The sequence below is a fragment of the Sarcophilus harrisii genome, chromosome 5 (assembly GCF_902635505.1).
Source record: "Sarcophilus harrisii chromosome 5, mSarHar1.11, whole genome shotgun sequence".
Lineage (NCBI taxonomy): Eukaryota > Metazoa > Chordata > Mammalia > Dasyuromorphia > Dasyuridae > Sarcophilus > Sarcophilus harrisii.
Window position 1 is genome coordinate 198434667 of NC_045430.1, and position 24098 is coordinate 198458764.

The 24098-nt window shown below is 39.8% G+C and overlaps 1 protein-coding gene and 1 long non-coding RNA gene across 5 annotated transcripts in view; one reads left to right on the plus strand and one right to left on the minus strand.

Annotated features, from left to right (window-relative positions):
* Positions 1 to 5556: 5556 nt before the first annotated feature.
* On the minus strand, positions 5557 to 22592 carry LOC116419416. Its single transcript, XR_004229728.1, has 2 exons — positions 22284 to 22592; positions 5557 to 5892 (listed from the first exon to the last, which is right to left on the minus strand). It is a non-coding gene; the product is annotated as an uncharacterized LOC116419416 (long non-coding RNA).
* The window catches only part of CUL1 (cullin 1), an 85921-nt gene continuing 74420 nt past the window's right edge, over positions 12598 to 24098 (plus strand). The window contains exon 1 of one of the 4 annotated variants that reach the window (XM_031939327.1): positions 12598 to 12662. The gene's annotated coding sequence lies outside the window, so the exon portion shown is untranslated. Of the gene's footprint in view, positions 12663 to 20859; positions 20989 to 21163; positions 21243 to 21399; positions 21573 to 24098 lie in introns of those variants that run through there. The other 3 variants (XM_031939325.1, XM_031939326.1, XM_031939324.1) reach the window with 3 other exon arrangements.

Genomic DNA, 24098 nt, shown 5'->3' on the forward strand with positions numbered 1-24098 from the left:
AATGATGGTACAAGTTAGGATTAAAATTTATATCTTTCCTTTTTAGGCCATAGAATTAATAAGGAGTCTGAAATTCACTGTGCAAAATGAGTTATGTTTGGAGCATCGGCTTCTTGTAAGGAGATATGTACTAAGTTGTGATAATGCTGTAAAAATTCTCCTTTTCTCCTATGATTTCATCCTGTGTTTATGTTTAACAGGCCCATTTTAGTGTTTTCAAGATCTTTTATCTGTTGTAATTAATTATACATTCATCCTATAGTTTACAAGTAGTTTTCCATGTATTCTTGAACTTACTATTCAGCAGAAAATTCACTGCACATTTTCATTTGTTTCGTAGCATTAGAAAGTCTATTTTCATGGCTCAAAGCCATTGGAAATAATCAGAGGAGAACTAGATGTTCATATCCTACTTTTTTTTAAAGTAGGCAAGTACACCATTGTTCGTTCATTCAATCTATGCTGAATGTGTATTTCTCAGTCAACTATTCCTATCAGATTTTAATAATAAAAAAAAAATACTCTATCCTCACCACCAAAACTTTCCTGAACACCCACAGAATTAGTTACACTCTATTGGCTGCTAAGCCAAATTAGGCTATTCCTTTTTTTCCTCCTCCCACAGTCAAAGAAGAATAAGAATTCTTGGTTTTGATGAGACTCTAATCAAATTAAAGATTGGGATCTTCTTTTTAAAAGTATCTTAAAACAGAACTAAAGTAAATGATCATTATATAGTGAGTATGCCCTGGGCTCACTGTCCCAGAGAGAGACCATTATATCTCATGCAGTGAGTCAGCTCTAGGAAAGCTCTAGGCTTATACTCCCAAACAAAAACAGCTTCATTTCTCCCTCAAAATTCTAGAGTTACCCTGCTCAGGGGCCACATTCTTTATGAAGCTTTTCCTGCTACCCCTCCCCACTCTCACCCCTGATCTACTACTGTACTACTCTCCCAAAATGACTTTAGTTTCATTTTGTCAATATTGGATATAAGTTTCTATGAGAACATAGGATTGCCTCATGACAGGGACTTCATTTTGGCTTTTTAGCTTCATTGCCACCACGGTATCCGGTACATATTTGTTGTTTGTTCTTCGTTTTGTAAAGGATCACACATCAAGGAGGTGATGCAGTGACATGCAAATGAATTGGATTGAAGTGAGGGTGGGATGGGCAAAATCTCCTGCCTTACTTTCCCCCTCCAGAGGAATGTGGGTCCAGCGTCCAGATCAAGATGACTGGAGATAGCCCTGGCTGTAGTGGGAGACCTGGGCCTTTTTAATCGAAGTTCTTCAATAGGTCTAAGTTTGACTGAGGCTGCACCCATTCAGTAATTGAGGCTAGGTAGCAATTGAAGCAAAGAATCTTTTTCACCTTGTCCAAAAAAAATCTAAATAAATAATTTTAATGCTTTAGTACTTTTAATAATTTTAGTAAGTACTTTAGTAAATTTAGTAAAATGTATTCTGAAGTGCTCAAGGTACTTGAAAACATTTTATTTTCTTAAGTATTATTTTGTGTTTATTTTGTATGTGTTTGCTCTGACTTACTCCTATGTTAGGCAGTCTATTTTCTTCTTAAGGCCCATTGTGACACAAAGTGAAACCTTATACACTTTAGGAATTCTGAAAAAGCACTCTGAAATTAGAGGCCTTTGAATATCTAATAAGGTCTGATAGCCTTCTTTAGAGGCAGAATGCTACAGTGGAAAGTATAGTAACTCTGCAGTAAGAAAATCTTGCTTCAAATCCTTCCTCTGGGAGGCAACTAGATGGCTTAGTTGATAGAATACTAGGCCTGGAGTCAGGAAGTCTTAAATTCAAATTAACCTCCATCATTTCTTTAGCAGTATGACTCTTTCTAACTCACTGAAGCTCAGTTTGCCTTTATCCACTGGATCTTTCCCACATAAGGAAGCTGAAGCTAATTAAACAATCTTGATTAATTGATAAAATAGCAACAGAACCCTAGCCTCTCAGCCCCTACAATTCTAGTTTTCTGTTTATCCTTCTGAGTCTTGCTTCTTCTATCACATTAAAATATTTCTTCAGAATACTTGTGGAGTTGCTGATTGAGAAACATTATGACTAGTGGAAAGAGTCTTGGCCTTAAAAATCAAGAAAACCTGTATTCGAAATCTTTGATAAATATGAGCTGTCCAGTCTCTGAGGGAGTTCCCTAAGCCAGTAAATCACAGACCTTTGTTAAACTTTGTAGGTGGAGGGATTTTCCTTGCCTGGAATTTAGGATATTGATTAAATCACAGGTTCCAATCCAAAAAAAATTGCTGATTAGAGTTTCCTTGTTGAAAGGAAATCTACTCTGTATATTTTGAGAAGATTGTCACTTTGGTTTGGTTTCTGAATCAGCTAAACACTGACTGCCTGAAGCAAATGGAAATTTGGTCATTTTAAAGTCTATTTCCTGCTGACAAAGATATAATTATTACTTTAAGAGTAAATTTATTCAACTTTTGTATTCAATCATATACATTTGTGTCTGTTGTGTACTCACACTTTAAATTAAATGAAAATTATATTCTAATTCCAATCACAATCCTTCAAATTATGAAATTAAAGCAAATTATTTTGCAAAGTCTGAAACTGTGATGTGACAAGTCTCTAAAGGAATATTAAAGAGGTATAAAGAAAATTTCCAGCAAGAATTTCAGGGGAAAAGTTCCACAAAATCTCAGAAGTCGCTAAATCATGCTTCTCTGTATGTTTGGGTTTTTTGGTTTATTTGTTTGTTTGTTTTGCTGAGGCAATTGGGGTTAAGTGACTTGCCCAGGGTCATACAGCTAGGCAGTGTTAAGTGCCTGAGGCCAAATTTGAACTTGGGTCCTCCTAACTTCAGGGCTGCTGTTCTAACCACTGCACCACCTAGCTGCCCCATCTCTATGTGTTTGTGCATCTTTTACTTTGTTTCATTTTGTGGTAAAAGATGAAATCACAGAGGTTTCCATCTCTGGTTAGACTACAATTATCAGGAGTCTTTAGAGAAAAATGTTTGGGTCTGAGTTATCTGAATAACTACAGTTACCTTTTTAAAGCATCAGAACTCTTTTAGTTAGCCATATGAATGGAAGCCTGTGTAACATGTTACATACTTCACTGCCTGCTAAACAAAATGTCAAATTAATAAATGCTTTTCTTAATAATTCAATTATCAATATGAATGGGGACAGCTAGATTGCACAGTCAATAGAATGCTGGGCCTAGAGTCAGGAAGATTCATCCATTCCAAAGGATCAGACACAACTGAAAAACAAATACACATCAATAGCAATAGCAGTTATTCAGTATATTGTCATCTTCATTTAAATTTACTGCTTCTAATCTACTGGGGCCTTGGAAATCAAATAATTAAGGTAGATAGAACTGTGGGTAAATAAGTATAAATAAGTGATGACTAAGGTTTTAAGAGATTCTCTTATGAGTAAAATATATAAACTTTGGTATCTGGACTTATAAGTTCCTTAAAGATAAAGACTGTCTCATTTCTCTATATGCCCAGCTCATTGCACATAATAAGTGCTTAACAGATGTCCATCTCTAGCACCGTTTTCTCTTAATTGTGCTTTCATCTGATCTTTCTTCTTCAACCTCTTTTGCTAGAATACTCTCTTCCTATTAATGTATAATAGGCATTTCCCATGGATTTTCCCATTTCATGCATTTTCTCTTCTCTAGTGATTCTGATGTGTGTGTGTGTGTGTGTGTGTGTGTGTGTGTGTGTCTAGACCTAATCTCTGAGACCTGAACCGTAATCCTGTATTTGCCTAGTGGACATCACAAGTATGTCCGGTAGTCATTCCAAACTCCTGCAATGCCACTAACTACCTGTATGACACTGGATAAAGAAAGCACTTACTCTCGCTAGTCCTCATTTTTCTCATATGTAAAATGAAAGATTGTGGGGCAATTAGATGGTACAGTGGATAGCCTGCCAGCCCTGAAGTCAGGAGGACCTGAGTTCAAATCCAGCCTCAGACGCTTAACACATCCTAGCTGTGTGACCTTTGGCAAGTCACTTAATCCCAATTGCCTCAGTAAAAATTAAAAAAAAAAATGATAAAATGATTAGATTAGATGATTTCTAAGGTCCCATTCAATTCTAGATCTATTTTCTTATGTCTGAAGTCAAACCCCTTTGAAGCCATTTCTCCTCTAAAGATTTAATTTTCACTGGAGGGCACCATCCTTCCACTTATTCAGGTTTATAACAGTGGCATCATTCTTGAGTTTTCTTTTTTCAAACCTTTTCCCAATGTCACCTCATTTACCCCATTTTATTAGTCCTATCTTTATAGCATCTGCCATATCTCCCCCCCTTCCCCTCACTAATACAACCTTTAACCTAATTCAAGCTCAATTTTGGCCCTCCCTTCATACTAGAAGAGAGGTATGAATTTTTTTTCTTCTTTTATGAGGCATTTACAGTATTTTATTGTAAAATGTGGGTTAAGTATTTGGTCATAAGCTTTGGATCATCTTCTGGCCTTCCCCTGTCATTTCTGGCTTCTGCAAAACTCCCCGCAAAATTCCCATTTAATTTATTATGATGACCAATGACATACTAAAATCATGATATGTAGAGAGCCGGAATTCTGGAGAAGTGTAGGGAAAGTCAAGATGGGAAAGGGATACCTGTGCTTTCCTCAGCTGTAAGATAGAGATAATAATAGCACCTACCTGGAAGGGTTGTGAAGATCAAATGAGATAATATTCTTAGCACAATACCTGACACATAGGATACTATAATTCTTCTATTGAATAATAATCCCTTGTGCTATTATAATAAAAACAGGTAGGTTTTTTAAATTTACTGTTTTTTTATTGGACAGATTAGGTGTAACTTCTTCAAAATAACTCATTATGAAGTTTTTAAATTAGAATTTATAGTAAGCACTTATATTTTGCAATTATTTAGTATAATCACTTCTCAAATTTTAAAGCTCTTGGCAAAGAAACTTGCATTTCACCTTCACCTTGACTTTATACTCTGGAAGTAGATCCCTTCAGGTCTGTATCATCTGGCACAGAAGGCCAGCAGTTGGATGCATCCTCCTGCCAATCAACATTCATCTTCTCCAAGAAACACTGGAGTAGTTGTTGCACGATCCTTCCAAAATGCACTGTCTGTACATAAGACAATGCCCTGTCCTTTGAGGATATGGGAGCTCCCAAACTGTTACATTCACAAGGTTATCTCCAAAGTTTAAAATGTTCATCTGAGATAATAGTCTCAACAATCCAGGAGGGATGCTCTAGCTGGAGCACCAAGGAGCCTACTGTTTACGCCCCAGTATACAAGGTAAAACATAATAGAGGCAAAAAAGAGCCAGGGAACAATTATTTTCTGGTTCACTCTCCCAGAGCCAGACTGGTCAGATCTTCCATTAAGAGTTCTAAGGGGAAAATTTCTTGGAGGGAGTTTCTTGTCGATAATCATAAGGGGCTTGAGCCCCAACTGATTATATTTCCTTCCCCTCCCCACAGGTGTTAGGTACCAGGAAGTAGAGCCCCAGTTCCATTTAACCACAACATGAAATTGTTTTTGCAAAGGTATATTTACTTCAAAACTATAGCAAGAGCAGAATATACAAACATTTTCCCCAGTTCCTTGGGCATAAAAACTCTTCTTTTCCACCTTGATCTGTGGAGAAAGTAGGCTCACTCTTAGCTCAGTATCTACTTTGGTCCCATCAAGTTCACTTCCATATGTAGCATAATTGCCTAATAGATCTTTAGCTCAGGTCCCCGGAGGTGGATCCTAAAGGTTACTCCAGATCATTCACTGGTCCTTGGGGTATGGTTCAGCTAGTTACAAAACTTGGACTCCAAGTAGCCTCCTGATCTTTGAGTTTTAGAGATCCAATCCCTTTACCTAAAGAGAGAAAAAATAAACTCTGAGGTCAAAGGCTGAGACCTATTTCACAGTCTGTGAACTCAGAAGGGAGAAGGTCTTTCCCCCTTACATCATTGTTTTTTATCATAAACCATGAATAAAGAATTCAAGTTCTCCAAAAGGCGGCCATAGAGGCTAGGCAACTGACTCCCCATAGATCTGACAATGTAGCCAGAAAAGGCTTCCCATTTATCCCATGATTACACAACTGGAACCAGTTACAGAAGGTTTTGCACATGGTCTTTCAAAGCACTTCCATTCACACCAAGACTCTTCCTGAAGTAAGCTTCCCAGCATCTCTGACCCTTTTACAATACTATAAGAAACCTGTAGTGGAAAAAATTGTTTTCAACTAGTAAGACTAGAAGACAGGCACATCTACAGAGAAATCTGAGTTGGGCTTTGAAAAAAGGAAAAACTTCAACAGATGGAGATGGAAGGAAAGTTTATCACATTTGAAAGTATAAGGTATAAGCTGGGATAGCTGGAGATTAATCTGAATGAGTTCAGAGAGACCCATAAACAGGGGCTTAACTAACTACTAGGAAATGAATTCTTTCAGGACAGCAATACATGGAGACCATTTAGACCTTCTATTAAGAAATTAGTTCTCAAACTTTTTGGTCTCAAGACCTCTTTACACTCTTGAAAATTATTGAGGATGATGGACAGAAGCAGCTACACCCAAAGAAAGAACACTAGGAAATGAATGTAAACTGCATTTTTGTTTTTCCTCCCAGGTTATTTTTACCTTCTGAATCCAATTCACCCTGTGCAACAAGAGAACAGTTTGGTTCTGCACACATAGATTGTATCTAGGATATACTCCGACATATTCAACATATATAGCACTGCTTGCCATCTAGGGGAGGGGGTGGAGGGAGAGAGGGGAAAAATCGGAACAGAAGTGAGTGCAAGGGATAATGTTGTAAAAAATTACCCAGGTATGGGTTCTGTCAATAAAAAGTTACTATAATAAAAAATAAAATAAAATAAAATAAAAAAAGAAAATTATTGAGGAACTCTCCACAAGAGCTTTGTTTATGTGAGTTACAGACACATTCATATTTTCCAAATTAGAAATTAAAATACCAAAATAGTTTTGACTGAAACTCTCTGAAAGAGTCAGGGGGGAGAAGGTGAAGGGGCCTGGCCTAAACTGAGAACTACCATACTAAAGCATAGAGACATGGCAATCTGTATCAGGAAGGGATAAGAAATCCTTACAAATCAGATACTTGAAGCATTAAAATATCCAAAAAACTATTGCATTTTGACCAATGGAAATGCAATATAAACTATTCATGCTTATGTATTATGATTTTTATAAGCTTTCTGCATATGAAACTTTTTTCTACTATTCAATTGACAATTGTTAGCTAAGGTCCCCTAGGCACCCAAGGAAAGAGGAAGGTTAGTTACTCTTTCCCATTTTTGCCACCTTACTCAAATTTATTCTCCAGTTTCGCTTGAGATTTGCCAGATACTCCCTCCTCCTATGTACCTTTTCTCTATCCCCATCTCATGCTCCTCTTCTCTTATTTTGGCCAAGCAGTTGAAACTCCAAGGCATCCCCTTATTAAGAGGGGATGAGATGGTCTTTCTCCTTTTCCTGTACTAGTGGAGACAGACCCTAAAATTCTTATATGGCATTGCCCCCAACCATTGAGTCCCATGTGTAAGTTTTAGCATAGCCTGTTCAGCTGAGGAGAAAAGTAGGTCAGGCAGCAAACAGCTTTAAGAATGCTTACTCAAGAAACACATTTTAGTTAACTGCCATAAAAACTGCCTTCCTATGTTTCATAAACCAATTGAAGCACTGCAAACCATGGGACAAAATCACTTTATTTTGACCTCTAGATCTTTTCCTCATTTCACCCCAAAGAGACAGCATAAAGCATGGCTCAAAATCAGTTATATTTCATTGCCAGTCCTTTTGGTATGATCAAAGTACAGACAGCCCTTTCTTTACTAGTCAAGAAGTATTTCCTGGTTTAGAATTTACTTGCATCTTCTTTTTTTTATCATCTGAGATACCTGTTTCTGAACTTTTAAAATTTTACATGCCATCGCTAAAGTTCCACTGTGTAGATACTTAATAATTATTTACATATTGTGCAGAAGGCAATGTGCATGGTCAGAGGTAGAAAGCCAGTGTCCAAATCGGAAAGACCAAAGTACAATAATCCTTATATATACTTGCATATACTGTGTTATGTGCCTTTAAAAAAGTCATACGACTTCATTGCTTCAGGGATAACTCTCTAAGATACAAACCAATTGTAGACCTACATTAGGAAAGGGAGCTTCTGATCCCAATGAAATCATAGGTCCATTTCCTATTTATGTGTGTGTGTGTGTGTGTGTGTGTGTGTGTATAATATATGTAAGTATATATGTATACATATATGCACTTGTGTGTGTGTATTTATCAGTGAGGCGGCACACTGAGCCTGGGATCAGAAAGATTCATCTTCTTGTTTTCAAATCCAGCCTCTGACACCTACCAGCTGGGTGACCCTGGGCAGGCCACTTTACGCTGTTTGCCTCAGTTTCCCCATTTGTTTTCATTTTAGACAGCTGGAGAAAGACATGACAAACCCCTTCAGTATCGTGGCCAAGAAAACCCCAAATAGGATCATTATGAGTCAGACAGGACTGAAAAACAATACCAAAGGTATTAGGGGAGCTACATAGCACAGTAGAGAGAGCACTGAGCTTGGAGTGAGGAACAACTGCCAATCAGGCCTCAAATACTTAACAGGTGTGGGATCCTGGGCAACATAACCTCTGTTTGCCTCACTTCATCTTTAAAATGGGGACAATAATAGCACCTACCTCACAGGGTTGTCAGGAGGACAAAACTACAAGCCATAGAAAATTAGAAAGGCTTCAAATATGGGTTTACATGTTTTTTAAGGACTGGCATTGGTAAGTTCATAAAGGTTCCTAATCTGGTTGGCTGCAAGATGAGAATTGGGGCTATACCAAATTTCTAAGTATGTATACACAACATTGAGGGGTATCATTTATACCTGGCATCCAAATCACAGGTCCTTTAAGTGCTTCCCCTGGACTAGCTATTTTGGTTAGCAAAAACAGAAGCATGTGCTTTGAAGTCTTACGCAGAGCAGGTAGAGATATCAATGAACTTGTAAATTAAAAGAAACATCAACAATTTAATATTTAGACCAAGTCTTCAGAAGCACTATAACATGCAAATTATTCTTCTGATTTCAGACTGATGTTCAGTCCTTGGAAGCAGTGAACAATTTACCTAAACTCTTAGCCTCTAATGCCTCTAACAAAGGGGGAGGAAGGATAAAAAGAATAAGAGGGGAGGAGGGGAGAGAGAGAGGAGACAAAAGAATTCTGCATATTACAATAAACATTTATTAAATGCCTTTTCTGTACAGAACGATGCAATAGACCCAAGAGAATTATAAAATTTAGATAAGACAGAATTTTTGCCTTAAAAAAACTTATAATCTAGGAGAGGGGCAAAATACAAAGCACAGAGAACTATAACATTAAATATTACATGAGAAGAACATCAGAGAGTAACAAAACAACATGTTTTGTACTTAACATCTCTTGGGGGAAATTAGTGATGGCAAATTGTGAACTAATAGTATCAGACCATGGTTAATTGCTAAGTGTTTACCCAAGAACTGTGGCTGATTTACTATTTGTTCTTCCGTGCCTAAAATGAGCATGTAAGTATGAAAGTAATTCAGTTTATAGGTCAAGGAACTCCAAAGGTATGAATGGAAATAGTTTAAATTCATTATTTAGATCCTTTAAATATCATAGTTCTGAAAAAGTAATTAAGCAAAATATGTGGTAATAAATTACAAAGTTTTTATTGGCACAATTTTAATATGACCTGGAAAATACACTTCATCACTCATGACTGAAATGTACACCAAATTTTTGCCAATAAAAACTTGAAACAATCTAAGACATAGTCTAAAGACATTACAAAGCAAATAAATGCATGAAAAAAAATAGTAACCATATAACTTAAGCCCCATTTTAGAACTGAGAAAAGGGTGGTGGGACAGGGAATGAGGGTAGGATTTTCTCAGGGAAATAAGACATTCAGTGATTAAGAGGAAGAATCAGGCTCTGGTAGGTTCTATAATCTAATCATACTTTGATCTACATATGAGTTTGTATTCCAGCTTTTGTTATCTCAGTTATTTGATAAGATGTATTTCTCCTTAGAATTATCAATGATTTAGGTATAAGGGCTATACACTGTAGTACTATTACTAACAGGATCTATTCTGATTCCAGAAGCAAGGGACCATATAATACGAGGATTAAGAATAGAAGGAATAGGGATTTCTTCTCCTTTTCTAGCCATAGGACCAGTTGTCTGGCTTTGGAAAAAATTAAGAAATTGGCCAGATGAATCCCTGACATCTTTCTATTCCCTCTATCTTCTTTTCTTTACCCACTCCCACTTCTTATTTACCTCCATTCAGGTACAGAAGTACAAATTACACTCTTTTCAGCCTCATATTGCAGCAACCCATCCAACCCTGACCTATTTCTGAAGGAGCACCCTCCTATAAATCACCCACTTCACTCTCCATCAAGGTTCTGTTTCTGAAATGTCATGGATTTTAACAAGGTATTAAAAGGATAGCAGTCCCACTGTATGGTCACATTAATATGTAATTGCCTGACAGTTTTTTAACCTCAACTGCAAGGATTTGTGTTTTTTAAAAAGTTTACTTTTTAGCCCAAACTAATTTCTAATAGGTAGAATTTCAGGCATTATAACTAAAGGAGGTTGAAACAAAAAGTCAGGTAGTATGTAAAACAAACCAAAGATAAGTCTTGCCTGTATATATCTTGGACTCAGCTTCTATCTATGAGTCCAGGGATTATTTTTAAATTCCAAATTTTGTTTTGTTTTCATTTTAGACAGCTTTAAAAGCAGTAGCATGGAAGACTCCAGTTGTGGGGAAAAGGAGGAGTACACAACTGGGGCAGGGTAAATTGGTTATGCGTATGGGTCATTTGCAAGTTCAGAGTTTGGACATTAGAGACAGACTTTGCAATATTCCCGCCCTGGTCATCATTTATTTACTTTGTACCTTGGCAAGTCTCTTAAAACTGTTCATATTTCATTTTCCACATCTGTCCCTCAATATTCTTCCTGTACTCTGGCTACACTCTCTTTCCTTCTTAATCTTCTTAATCTCCCATTTGTTGAATCAATTCAATTTTTTTTTTTACTACCCTCTACCTTCAGATCCCTAAATTCCTAGACCTATTGCCACACATGTCTGGCTAAGCTCAACATATATTACTCCCACTCTCCTCCTCTATCACTTCTTGAATGTGCTGCTGAACAAAGCCTGAGGAGGTCACTCCAGGGCATTGACTACATCTAATAAAAGTGAGTTTGTCTAATTTCAATGGAGATACAAATAAAGCAATCCTTTGACACCTAACTGATTTTCTATCCTGTTCAACACAATAGCTACTCCAACCCTTTCTTCTGTCCTCAGTCTCCCACAATAACCCCTCCACCCACTATCTCAGCTGAGGATCTTGCCTGTACTTTACAGAGAAAATAGAAGTCATTTGATATGAGCTCCCTCTTCTCCCCTCTTCTTCATCTATAACCCTATGAAATCTGCCTTTACTTCAGTGTCTGGTGATGAACTGACTCTTAAATCCCATCAAGGCAAACCCTCTAAATGTATCCTTTAATTCTATCCCCTCTAGTCTTCTTTGGGAGATTGATCACACTATCAAATCCTTCTTCTAATAGTTAATCTATTTCTCCCTAAAATATTCAACTCTCCCCAAGTTTTAAAGGGCTCTCCATAGATCCCTGCTGGCTCTCATCTGATATCTTCCTTCTTTTCTCAGCCAAAACTCGAAAAAAGCCACAAGGTGCCTCCCCTCCATCTCTTCTCACTTCCAACAGCAGCATTCACCTAAAACTGTTCTCTCCTTTTAATGGCCAGATCTAATTACTTCTCCATCTTCATCCTTATCTACTTCTGTAGCATTTGCCCAGGGAACAGTGAGATGGCATAGTAAGAGTTCCTTGAATCGGGAAGATTCATCTTCCCCTATTCAAATCTAACTTCGGGCACTAGTTGGGTGACCCTGGGCAAGTCACTTAACCATGTTTACCTCAGTTTCCTGATCTGCAGAAGGAAATGGCAAACCACTCCAATATTTTTGCCAAGAAAACCCTAAATGGGGTCAGAGAGTAGTTGACAACTGAAAGACTAAACAACAAAAACATCTGCCATGGTCGGCCATCCTCTCCACATGGATATTCTCTCCTTTCTGGGATTTCTGGAACACGGCTCACTCTTCCTGTACATTTTGCCTGTTCCTTCTCTGTTTCCTTTGATGGATCAAATATGTCACATCTGGATTTTTCTTTCTTTTCTCTCTATACTTTCTTAGTGATGGCATTGTGTCATATGGTTCAATGATCATCTCTATACAGATAACTCCCAAATTTTTATGTGCAGTCCTAGTCTCTCTCCTGAGTTCTAGTCTCACATCATCAAATGTCCTTTGGACTTGTAAAATTCAAACTCAGTATCTCTATGACAAAACAATATCTTCACTATCACACCCTCCCCTCCCCCCAAGAAAAAACACCCTTTCCCCCCATTACAATCAAGGGAACCACCATCCTTCCAATCACCTAGGTTGGACACCTCAGTATCATCCTTGGCTTCACTTTGACTTAACCCACATATCCGGTAAGTTGCCAAAATTTCTCATTTCTTATATATGTCTCTTCCTTTCTTTTCTGACATAGTCACCAGCCTATTTCATGCTCTCTCCATCTCTTGGCTGGACTATTGCTTTTTTTTGTCCGTCTTAAGTCTTTTCCCCACTCTACAATACCCTAAAAACAGTGGCCAAAGTTTTCTCCCTAAAGCACAGGGTTGACAGTATCATTCCTTCCTCTCTCTACCCTCCTTCCCAAGACCCACTCAGTAAATGCCAGTGATTCCCTATTTACTCCATGCACTCTAAAGTTCTATTTCTATTCGTCACACAAGATACCTAATCTCCTGAGTCTTTGCATAGCCCTATTGTTCATACCTGGAATGCTGTCTTTACCTCTGACTCTTGAAATTACTGATTTCCTTCAAACCTCAGCTGTTCCTTTTTCCATGAAGTCTTTCCTGATCTTCCTAGTTAAGAGTAGCCTCCTTCTCACAATTACTTTATTCTTTTGGACTTTTTCTGTACTGCAGACACTAATATATGTATATGCTATGATCTTGTATCTTATAGCATTTTTTCTGCAACTTACAGTTTTAAAGAGTTACCTGGCACATAGTAGGTGCTTAACAAATGTTTGTTCATTGAATGAAGTAAAGATAAATTTAAGAAGGAAGACCTTATTGTAGAGGACTTGCATATTAGATTATTATTATAAGAATAGTTCATATTTAGATAAAGAGATAGAAATCACAACCATTATCATGCCCATTTTACACATGAGGAAATTGAGACCCTGAGAAGTTAAATGATTTGCCCTCTCACTCTTGGGTATACAGACAGCCAGAAAATCAATATGACAACTTTTGAACATAGGCCTTCTGACTTCAGATCCATTGTATTTTATACTACATCCTAGTTTCAAGTTATAAGGTTTGGATTTCATTCTTAGAGACCTAAATCCCTTATAAATTCATGTCCATGGGAATAATAGGATGAAAAGGGCATTTTAGAAAAATTCATCTGAAAGGAAACCAGATTAACAATCTAAAAGTAAGGAAATCAGGAAATAATGGATTAGTCTAATCTATTAGTGGTAAAAACTAAATTGTGGTAATGGATAGAAGATGCTTAGAACTGAAAAGAATTGGGATTGTTGAAATTCTTAACAAAGATCATATTGCTCAAAGGTCATCTGATGGTTGCCTTGTAATGGAAAACTTCTTGGTATTTCCAAATAACAATGATATGACCATATTGTTATTAACTGTCATTTATTACCCACTTGCCACTCTCTCTCTCCTCTGTTTCATTCTTCTCTGTGATGGTCAATACTCTGGTCTGATGGTTTCTCTCTGGAGGGTATGTGGATGTAGGAGTAGCCCTTAGGGCTGGCCACATGCAATTCAGTGCTTTCATGACTTCTAGCCTCCTGCTATTTCTGGGTTACTCTCTCTATCTCTATTTAATGAGGTCCCTATTCTGTGGAAATAGAAGGCAAGAAGTGATCTTTTAGAGTGAAAAGCCTCCTGGGAAAAGAGATCTAGAATGAAAAGGCTAATGGAGCATGTTAGAAAAGGTAGTCTACAGAGTCAGGAGAAGAACCCAGAAATATTAAGGTATTTTACCAATATCATAAATATAGTTAAGTGGCAAAATGTTTTTCTGACATGAGAGGCATTAAGTTATAAGGGGAAAACTGACAGAATCTGGAGAACTGATAGTATTAATTGCGATGAGGAAGAGAAAGAAGTCAAAGATATCTGGGATTTGGTTGACTAAGAAAGTCACTACAATAGGACACAGGAGACAATCTTTTATCAGGAGATTTAAAAAAATATATATATAATAGTATCCAGGATAATGTCAGGACACCCAACATTGGAAATGTAAAGCAAGTTCAAAGTTGTATATTGAATTTATTATTATATTTTTTAAAAAGCAAACTGAACATAATAGAGATTTGTACTTTTTATGTAATCTTTGTGCTATTATTTATATGGAAATGCTCATTTTGTTTGGTATTTGTTAAGACAGAATTTAAAAAAAAAAAAAAAGAAAGAAAGAAAGAAAAGAAAAAAGAAATGAACAGATAAGAGGCACGGTTAGGCCTAAACAAAGCATTTCAAATTAATATATAGAAAGAAAATAGTTGTCGTCATGAAAGTCAATGAGAGAAAGAAGACAAGAGATTTAGAACATCAGGTTGTTTACAAATTGTTCCTGAGATGTATTGGCAAGTCACCTCACCTCCTTGGGCCTCAGTGGGCTCATCTGCCAAACAAAGAGACGAGACTAGCTAGCCTGTAAAACCCCTTTATTTAGCCCCAAGTCTATAATTGTACTTTAGAAATTAACAAAGTAGGTAGGAAGAAAATGACTCTGCTGAAATATTGGCATGATAACTAATGAAGCTGAAAACGGTTGCACCAAACCAAGTATCCACAGAAGAGATAGATGCTGTAGCTATATACAATTTTGAAAGAACTGAGAGATCTATTTTTAAGCTGTATATATGGAAGGAGGGAATATAGTACTGGAAAAATAATAAATGAATAGTACTTGAGAAGATATCGGTAATTACTGGACAATAAGCCTATTTTGTCAACGTTTTAATGAGAATAATCAATGAACACATTGAAGGTAATGCCCTTAATGAAAATAAGAGAAAGGAATACGCTTTTGCAAACAAATTTCTACACAATACTGTATCATCCTGGTCACAATTGTCCAAAAGGTGGAATACAAATACAAGATTCTGTTGTCTTTTATGATTTGCTGATTACAAAAAGCATTTTATTCAAGTAGAACAAAGGCTTCTCCCTTTGCTGCCCTTCTTGTATCCCCCAGTGCTTAATCCAGTATCTATTCTTTGATTGTTAAAATAACAGAGATGACTTTGTACAATATTCCTTTATGATATCAAGCCAAATAGTGCACAAAACAAGGAATCATCCCACTATCAAATATTCTTAGCTCTGTTGTAGAGGATTACTTTCACTGAACCCAAAAGGTAGAAGGATTTCTTATACATCAGCTGGTCTTAATAATTTTTGTGTCATGGAACTCTTTGTCAGTTTGGGAAAAGCCTATGGACTCCTTTTTAAGATGATTTTTTAAATGAAAAAATTATATATATATATATATATGTGTGTGTGTGTGTGTATATATAATAAAACAATATATTATATGTGATTACAACGGAATCAATTATATTGAAATTACCAGAATTATTTTTTTAAAGCTATGGATCTTGTTATATTCACATACATACATCTCCACTATTTCTCTTCTCCCAATAAAGTGGAAAAAGAGAATGCCATGACAAGTGAAGGGAAGCTAGGAGACTGGAGCAATTCTTATATGAAGAGAGGATTTAAGTAAGGTAAGATGGTTAGAAAATGGTAATGAATAAAAAATTTTAAAAATGAAAATAGCCTCTTTTCAAAAAGTCATCACACAAAAATCTAATATAATCTAAGCCTCCTGATGTTACAGTTTATACATGACATTATTATTAAATCTAGTTTCAGAATGTTTACAAGAACTTCACAATGAAATTCATCATCTCACTGAAATTCATGGTCATTTAAAATAGATTGGTTTACTATAAGCAGGAAAAATTAATGAAGAATGAGTGTTGAATATACTTTGACATAGAGCTGTATGAGTATTCTATTGAGTTCTTCCATCCCTACTTTCACTCTGTTCAGTCACTGAGGAAGGACAATGAGCTGAGCTCAGAACTGAATGGGAGGAAATCGGGGGATAGGCTGGATTTAGGACTGGGGTAGAGGGAAAGCAGAAATTAGTGCTTTGAACAATTCCATGTTATTCTCAAATAATTTCAAAGAATGTGCTATTAGAAGACAGAGCAGAGGGGTGGAAAGTTGGCTATGTATGGACACAGATTTTAGAGCTATCAGCTAATAAGTATTCCATTATGTGCTAGGCTGGAAATGCAAAGGAAGGGTAAAACAATCCATGCCTAAAAGGGAGGTCAAGTCCCAAGGATGAAGGCAACATAAAACAACTAGGCACATACACATTTGTAGAGGAGATGGCAGGTCATCTAAGAAGAGAAAGCACCAGGGGTGAGATCCAGTGGATGGTGGGAGTGAAAAAGTCTTCCTATAGAAGGGTATTTAAGCTGAATCTCAAAGAAAACTAAAGAGCAGAAAGACAATGATGAAGAGGTTAACATTATAGGTAAGGGAGACAGCCAGGATAAAGACATAGCAATGGAAGATGGAGTGTTGTGTTCAAGAAACAGTGAATAGGCTCCTTGTAGCTAGTTCATATTCTTTTGGAGTGAACAAAATATAATAAAATTGGAAAGATCGGAAGCGGCCTGGCTATGAAGAGCTTTAACTCAAGATTTTGTACCTGATCTTGGAGGCCTATTACTCTCTATTCAAGCAATTGACTAAGAGAGTACTATGATTAGACATCAAAATAGAAAATCATTTTGGCAGCTGGGTGGAAGATGGAGTGGGAAGGGGAGAATTCAAACAGACTGAAATAGTCCAAATGAGAGGTGGTGGAGTTCTGGCTGGGTGAATAGAGATAAGAAGACATGATATGGGTAAAATGGATAAATAGCATTCAAGAGTTCACTTAATTTGGGTAAGGTCAAAGTACTGATTAAAAATGATTAGAAGAAAGTAGAGGAAGTGAAAATTTTTATATCTTTTTTTAGTTTAACCATTAAAAGGAGAAGAGATATATAACTATCACTGGAGGATTTTTTTTTTAAAAGATGGGAGTCATATAGCCATGTTTGTGCATGGCAGAAAAGGAGCCAGTCCATGGCAAGAAATTGAGACTAAAAAGTTAGAGGTATGATGGTGGGGATGATGTTCTAGAGAAGACAGAAGATGAAGAATTAATGTAAAATCTTTTCATTATAAGGGTGAAAAAAAAAAAAGGAAAGTAATGAAGATATCTGAGTAATGTAAGATAAATGAAAGAGAAAATTTTAATGATTTGCCTTTATTTTTTTCTCTAAAGAGGTTAAGCTCTTACCTGAGAATGTGGATAAAGGGAATGCTTTGGAAGGGGTGAAGAGAGTTTTTAAAAGCTCTTTGTAGAGAGTGATTAGTGAAGGATGAGAAGGGGGTAGAATGACTGCTTGTTAAAGGCTGGAAGACACCTTAGTCATCTGGTATAACCACTTAATTTCACAGATGAATAAACCCAGAGAGGTTGAGATTTGCATAAGGTCAAATAGAAAGTAGCAGGACCAAGCTTTGGGATTGGTTGATGAAATTAGAAATTGGTCCTGGAAGCCGATGATGGTGTGAATTTCAAATGATTGTGGAGTAAAGTGCAGGTTTACTATTCATCTTCTTTTAATGAACTGGAAGAAGAGGGTGCCATGACTAGTGAAAGAAGAAGGGCATAGTAAATGTTCTTATGTGTCAAGAGGGCCCAATTAAGTGTTAAACATGGAAGAGAAAAGGGAAATTTAGCCATTGTGAAATAGCATCTTTTTCAAAAAGCCATTATACTATATAAAAGCTTTTAACTGTTTAGAAATGCAAATAAAAATAAAATTAAGACCAAAAACATCCCATCTCTTAGGAACCCAAATGGAGGGATTTTATCTATATTATATGTAATGATATATATTGCATATGTCTTTATTCTTTACTGGTCATATATATTATTACTCTTTCAGAGACTGGTGGAGGGTAGGCTAGATGATTCCAGAGGTCCCTTAAAAACTGCAATTTTATGTGTAAGATAGATCCAGTTGTAGTACTAGATACCAAAAGATTGGTCCAGAGTTTTTGAAATAGGAACTGGAGCATCACATAAGCTGGAAGTACTAGTATAATGGGATTCTGTTTCTGTAAATGGCACTCTTTCCTATGGGTAGAAATTCAGCCCAGTTTGCTGCTGAACAGGATCCTTCAAGCCTTTGGCTGAAATTGCATTCCTAACTCCTCTTAATCCCAAAAGTCCTCCAAAATCCTTCCTTGAATGCATTTGTCAGCATTTACTAAACAATTACTATGTGCCAGATACTGGGGTAAGCACTGGGGGATACAAGAAGGGCAGCATAGGCACCCAGGAGGGAAAGACGAAACAATGGAATACTTTTTCCTTTCCTTCTCCACTGAGGAAGATGCCTCAGGGGTGATATAACAGTGATATATAAGTAATTAGAAATAGGGGATGTAGCTGGATGGAAAGAGCTGTGGTTTAGGGATCTGGTTAGGGTTTTTAGCCCTGCCTCTCTGCCACTACCAACTCAGGGTGACTAGGAAAATCACTGATGCTCCTGTATGGGCCTCAGTTTTAATTGTAAAAGTAAAAAGAATTAAAATAGGTGATCTGATTCCAAATTACCACCCCCCTTTTTAAATACTATTTTCTTTTTTCTTTAATATTTTTCTTTTCCTAGTTACATACAAATGTAAAAAAAATTGTTTTAAATTTAAAATTTTTAGGTCCAGATTCTCATCCTTCCTCTCCACCAGGAAAGCCCATATGAAGTGCAAAACATTTCCATTAAAGTCATGTTGCAAAATAAAACAGGACTCCCCCCCAAAAAAAAAATCTTAAAGAAAGTTTTTTTTAAAAGCATGGTTCTTTCTCTAAGTATAGATAGCATTTTTCATCACTAGTCCTTCAAAGTGTTTTAAACGCTATTTCTTTTTTACTTATTTTTCATACACATAGCTTTATGAATCATGCTGGGAGAGAAAAACTAGAACAGAAAGGAAAAACCATGGAAGAGAAAAAAAAAACAAACTAGAAAAAAGTGAACACAGTATGTGTTGATTTACAATCTCCAAGGTTCTTTTTCTGGATGCAGTTGGCATTTTCTATCCAAAGTCTATTGGGATTGCCTTGGAAGTGCTATTTCTTATTACTAGCTGTAATCAAGGTGCTCCAGTGAAAGTATGATTTTAGACTAATGTGATTCATGCCACAAGCCACCCATGAAAATCAAACTCGGGGTTTTACCTATCGCACCATCGATTTGAAATCATTAATGGAGGGCAGGAAGCGACTAACCCACCCTTCCTAGTATACAAGAAGAAACAGGTTTGTGTGTTGAGGTGGCTTGCCCCAGCAGGAATTTGAACCCAGGCCTCTCTGTTTTCAGTCAGTGCTCTTTCCACCAGGGAGTGATTCAGCACCGTTACTTAGAGTTTTAAAGGTAGCAAATATAAACGATTTAGAGAACTTTGTCACAAATCTATTAAGTTTGGTCAAGCAAATTGTTAAATATAGCTTCAATGTTTGTGATTTGGGTTTTGACAATAACTATTAGAAGAAAATGGGGAATCTATATTTATGCCCACCTGCATTTTTGATTTCCTTCACAAGCTAATTGTACAATATTTCAGAGTCTGATTCTTTTTCTACAGCAAAGTAACGTTTTGGTCATGTATACTTATTGTGTATCTAATTTATATTTTAATGTATTTAACATCTACTGGTCATCCTGCCATCTGAGGGAGGGGGTGGGGGGGTAAGAGGTGAAAAATTGGAACAAGAGGTTTGGCAATTGTTAATGCTGTAAAGTTACCCATGCATATATCCTGTAAATAAAAGGCTATTAAAAAAAAAAAAAAGAATTTAGATGCTAAAAAAAAAAAAAAGAAAAAAAGAAAATGGGGATGTTTTTAAGATTCCCCACTCCCCCCACCTCCCATGATTTCTCTGATATTGTAAACTCCCGGTGGGCAAATTTTCTCCAATAATGCAGCACAGCCCCTGGCAGGCAATACTTGAGAAGTGCCGGGGGGGGGGGCGAGGTGAGGTGATTTGATCCATATCACACAACTAGAGAGTGACCGGGCAGCACTTGAACCCAGCTCTTCCTGGGAGCCGAAGTGCGCGCTGCCTCCAGGACACAGGACAGAAGCATCTATTGTTCTCGAGGGTCTCCCCCAGTCCGCTCTTCATGTGCCAATAACTTGGCTGCGGCAAGCCCACAAGCATTTATTAGGCGCCAGGCCCGACCGCGCGCCCGCCGGCAAAGCCCGTGCTCGCCTTCGAAGAGCTCGCAGTCTAGTCTCCACCAGAGACCGCAGGCCAGCACCCCACGGAGGACAGCCTAACTCGGAGATCCTCCCCCTCCCTCCGCCCCCGGCTTTCTGCCGAGCTCGGCCGTGCCCTGCGCCCCGGAGGCGCTCCATGAGCGCAGCTTTCCGACCGCTCTCGGGCTGCAGTTAAGCCTCCCTCGAGGAGGGCAGGATGGGGCGGGGGGCGGGTAGGCGGAGGAGGGCCCGGGAGGAGCAAACTGGAGGACTCGACTGCTCTCGGGCTGGAGTCGGACGGATGCGCTGTGCTGCTGCTGCCGCCGCTGCCGGCGCGCTGCAGCCGGAGGCCCCGCAGGTTCGCACTTGTGGTGTGGGGGAGGGGGGCTGGGAGCGTGGGAACTCGGCTCTTTTCGGGGGGCAGCATCGTGCAGGGGAAACTGAAGCCTTTGACTTGAGGGGTTACTGCTTATTTTAGGAGGGGGGGGGGGGGGGGGTGACCTCCAACCCCAAGGCTCCGGGCAGGAGGCGGCAGCGTGGAGACGGTGGCCGAGTGGTCTCTGGGGCCTGGCCCCCGGCGATGGCGACCGCGGCGGTTGCCCCCTCTGCCGAGTGCGTGATGGGCAAGGCGGGCTGGTCGGCCGGGCCGGGAGGGAGCGCGGCGAGGGCGGGCGGAGGGTGCGCGGCGGCGGCGGCGGCGGCGGCGGCGGCGGCGGCGGCAGGAGGAGGGTGGGCGGGACTGGCGGCGGCGGCGGCGGCAGGGGGGGAGGGGAGGGGGAGGAGGGAGCGGGTGTCTGTCGCACGCAGCTCCAGTCCGGGCGGCCCCTGGGAGTGTGGTACACGGCCAGTCCTTGGCGGGACGGGGACCGAGCCGCGCTAGAGACCCCTGTGGGGCAGGTGGCGACGCCGGCAGAGCCTCCTCGGGCCCGGAAGAAGATGCGGGTGAGTGTCGGCCGCTTGGAGGGGGCAGGGGCCGGGGGAGCGGAGCAGGCCCGGGCCGGAGCCGCGGTGTCGCAGTGACGGTGACCGAGGCGGCGCCAGGCTGGGCCGGGATGGGCCAGGCGCCGCCGGGGCCCTGGGCCAGCTTTGGGCCCGGCTCTGCGGGCCCGGTGCTGGGGAAAGGGTGTGCGGAAGCGAGAGGCGCAGGCCCGGGCCGGGGGCCTCGTGTAGGTGCGTGTTGGGCTGGGGGAGGGGAGGCGGCAAAGGGAAAGGAAGAAAGGCGGTGGTGGGCTGGGAGTGCAGGTACTGAGTCACCCCGTGTGGCCTCCGCGGCCAGACCCGGTCTTCGCTACGACCGGACGCCTAACTACGCACTGGGGAAAGGCCCTGCTTCCAGAGGCGGCGGCGGTCGCGTTCTGGTGGTTGTGGCCGCCGCCGCCGCCGCCTCTCTGCCGGGACTCGCCAAGCTCTCGCTGCCCTTCGGCCTCGGCTCGCCGCAAGGGCAGGGCCGGGCCGGGCTGGGAGCCCCGGTGCTCGGCCTCGGGGGACGGGTCTCCTCCGCCCCCCCTCCCTCCTTCCGGGGACAGCGCTCTCCCCACCCTAGGCTCAGCTGCCTGGTCCTTCTCCCCAGAGCTGCTTTCGCGTGTGAGGGCGCGGGGGCGACGGCGAGGAGGAGGAGGAGGAGGAAGAGGAGGGTGGGCAGGAAGATCTCACTCGTTTTCCGGTTCCTGATCGCGTAGCGTCCCGTCCTGTTCCCGGGGGTCCTCGGGTCCTGCTTGCCGTCGGCCGCTCTTTTTCTTGCTGTGACTCCCAGGAGTTGAGTATTATCCGATAATTGTCGTTACCTTCGGCCGTTCTCCCGGCGTTTCTCTCCCCCCCCCCCCCATCCCCAGGGCAGAGGCCTAGGGGGGAGGGAAGAAGGGAACAGCGTGTGCCGGCGTCCCGCCGGGGACACTGAGGCTGCCGGGTCCTGCTCGAGCTGCTCCGCTGGACTCTGAGGACCGGGGCGGGGGGTGACCTGCCCTGGGCGCCTCTGGCCACGCGGAAGGGGGTCCCCGCAGCCTCCGAACCCGGCGCGGAGGAGGGGGCGTCAGGTGCAGACCCCCCTCCCCCAGCCCGGTTTTCCACTCTCTTTCTCCTTGGCCAGGCCTTGAGCGGTGGTTACAACTCGTCGGGCTGGAGGTGTGGGCATGACATCCACAAGGGGTGCCCCGAGTTGAAGCGCGTTTGGAGCCTTCTCAAGCTTCTTTTGGGGTATTTTATTTTAAAGCTGTTTGCTATGTTACATATAACAGGCTTTCCCTAAAGTGTTGGCGCACTTTAAAGCTTGAATACAAATGTACAATAGTACACTATTAAGCTTTTTTTTTTATGTCTAATGTTATACGGCACATAGAACGGATAGAGCATTTAGAATTGTGGTCCTTAAAACTGCACCAAGACTTACGATATCCTGCATATAATTTGTAATCACGTTGATATAAGTAACATCTTAAATTATTATAGAGTAAAATAAGATTTTATAAAAAGTAGATTAACTTTTACTATGTGTGTATGTACCTGAATGAACTTTTGTGCCTCTTCCCCATACTTGTGTTAAAACCAAAGAAGGATCTTTGCAACTACTGTTTTGGGGAGGAAATTAAAATAGTAAAGTTGTCTCTTGGAGTCCATGCAATCAATTATAGCATTTATACCTTAGGTTGGAAGCACTAATTTAAATTTTTATTATCATAGAGCCGTAGCTAATTTGGAGGGATGTATTGAAGTCAAGAGTTTGACACATCAGATTTGCACATAGTAAGCATTTCATATTTTTTTTCATTCATTCATGAATGACTGTAGAAGAAATAGATTGCCTGTTGGAGGCAATGTAATAATGGAAATAGAAATAGAGAATTCGAATTGCAATCATCCTCTCTGAGTTTTCTGAAATTTTACATAGTTTGAAATTATATTCCGATGGTTACAAACAGTAGTTTTGTCCCCAAATTCATCATGCTGGAAGTATATTTTAAGGTTATTATTTAAAGTAGCTAGTGAAGTTAAAGTTTTTGAGTCTGCTTTTAAATTTTTTCATTTATTGGCATTCATCTTTTGAGTGGTATTGAATTTAAAACATTTAGAACTCTTGAGTTTGAATGGGAGGAGAGTAGAGTTCAGTACAGTTTCTTAAACTATTCACTATTACTAAGTATTAAAAAATTAACTTTTTAATGTCCAGTAACATTTTTCCCAGTTGAACATTGCTTTTCAAGTTAGGCTTTGTCATTTTTATTTTCTGTGTGAGCAAGAATTTTTACCAGTTTACAAATTTTGTTTTTTAGGGACATAACTCCTGTCCTTAATAGGAATTAGTTTTGGGATAGGATTTAGAGATCATTTAATCAATTCTTCCCTATCTATCTAAACCATTTTACAGATGAGACAACTAAGAACCAGCAAGGTAATGACTTCCACGAGGTCACATAAGCTTTTGAGCTAGGATTTCTATTGTCTGCTGCAGTTTTTAAAAAAATTTTGCCACTT